The sequence below is a fragment of the Trichinella spiralis genome, assembly GCF_000181795.1.
Source record: "Trichinella spiralis strain ISS 195 chromosome Unknown Scfld9, whole genome shotgun sequence".
Lineage (NCBI taxonomy): Eukaryota > Metazoa > Nematoda > Enoplea > Trichinellida > Trichinellidae > Trichinella > Trichinella spiralis.
Window position 1 is genome coordinate 3,167,109 of NW_003526948.1, and position 1,827 is coordinate 3,168,935.

Consider the following 1,827-nt stretch of genomic DNA (forward strand, 5'->3'; position numbering starts at 1 on the left):
AATAGTCATGTGCATCTAAAGTAGGATTTTAAGAACTAATAATATGCATCTAATTTGTTTTATTGTATTTATCACGCATGCAGGGGAAACTGTAAAAACTGTGGAAGTCAATGATAATTCATAATTTCAGAATATATATATATATATAAATATTGATGAAATAAATATAAATGAAAAAAACAGTGCTGTTAACGTTGTTAATTATTCAAAGCGTATGCCATTACCTTATACTGATACGAAGTAGAGAACTGTTTGTTGCACGATTGACAAAAACGATTCGTTTCCATTGAGAAGTGTATTCGATGTTCAAACAGTATTCAATGATGAAGCTTTTTACGTCCTGAATGACCGCCAAAAATGATGCCTTGTTCGAAGAAGAATGACCTTTCAACAAACCGACCGCTCGCGCACCTGTAAAGCAATGAAATAAAATGATATGCTAAATTTCAGAAGTTTAAAGTTTCAAAAGTTTCAGCAGTTTAAAAAGTTACCTGAGCATCACATTTAAAAATTGACAACTATCAGTAAACTGTTTATTTGTAAAATTTTGCAGCATATTCAAAAGAAATATTAAAATTTTATTTAAAATAATTAAATACATTTGTTATTTGGCTACAATATTTCAAATTATCATTTAGTAACGATAATCAAAATTTGCAGGTTCACTTGTCATTAAATTTCAGTGCGGCAGCGAAGTTTAATTGATGACGTGTAACATTGCGTCTATTACGGTGATGTATGTGTCATTATTTTTTTTGATTATTTTCAATTTATACGAGTCATTATGGAAGAAAAATTTTTTTAGAAAATTTCGAAAATTTATAGTCTGTAGACTTTGCTCTTTTCGGGAGTCAAAAATGTTTTTTCGAGAATTTTGCATTTTTTGACAGGCATATTTTAAATTAAGTGCAGTTTATCTTATATCTGCTTAGCGATGAATGAACAGCGAGCGTTGCCTGCTTAGTCGGCGTTGTTTCCTGTGACGTCAGGGTTAAGTCGGGTAGAATTTTGCTTCGTGCGAAAACATTGCATGATATTTATAAAAAGCGTTTCTGTGCTTTTGTTCAGTATTAGTCATTTTCTAATTAATCAGTGTTATTATCCCCCTTTACTGTATATTGTTTCTTCGTTCTTATGCTTCCCTTCGCCCTTGAATAATAAAATCTACTTTGGAAACAATCCTACTTGGTGGTGATCGACCTCGGAAATCACAACAGTGTACACATACATTCATAATTTACATAGTTTCGCAGACTGTAAAAGAAAACTACCATGCACTTGTGGAATAAATGACCTCTGAAATTTGTATACTACTAATCTGAATACTACGGAAAGTTGCTCGTCTGTAGCTTTCTTTTAACGTAACTAGAGACTCCCGATTTTTGCAACGAAACATTTTTGACGTTTCAATGATGTATATAGTCTTCAGTTTTGGCAGTTCATTTTTCCTCCATTTTCTCACTATTTTGACTATTTTCATGAAACATCTTTCAAAACTGATTAAAAATTAAATCGAACGTCGAAGCTATTGCATTTGTACTAATTTATGTTTTTATAACAATGAATAGAGTGAATTTAACAATTTTTTTCATTGATACCAAATGAGTGGCTATTTTTAATTTAACTTGTACTAATTAACAACAATGGAGTGGCGAAAAGCATAATTAAGATAGAATGTCAGTCTCACAGAGTTGAAATTCATGACTAATGCTATGAAATAACATAAATGCTGAATTGAGAATATATTATGGGGCTTATGCGTAGTATTTGTTCGAATCTATATAGGAATCCTACTAATCTGTACAGCAGATATTATATCCGAGCATC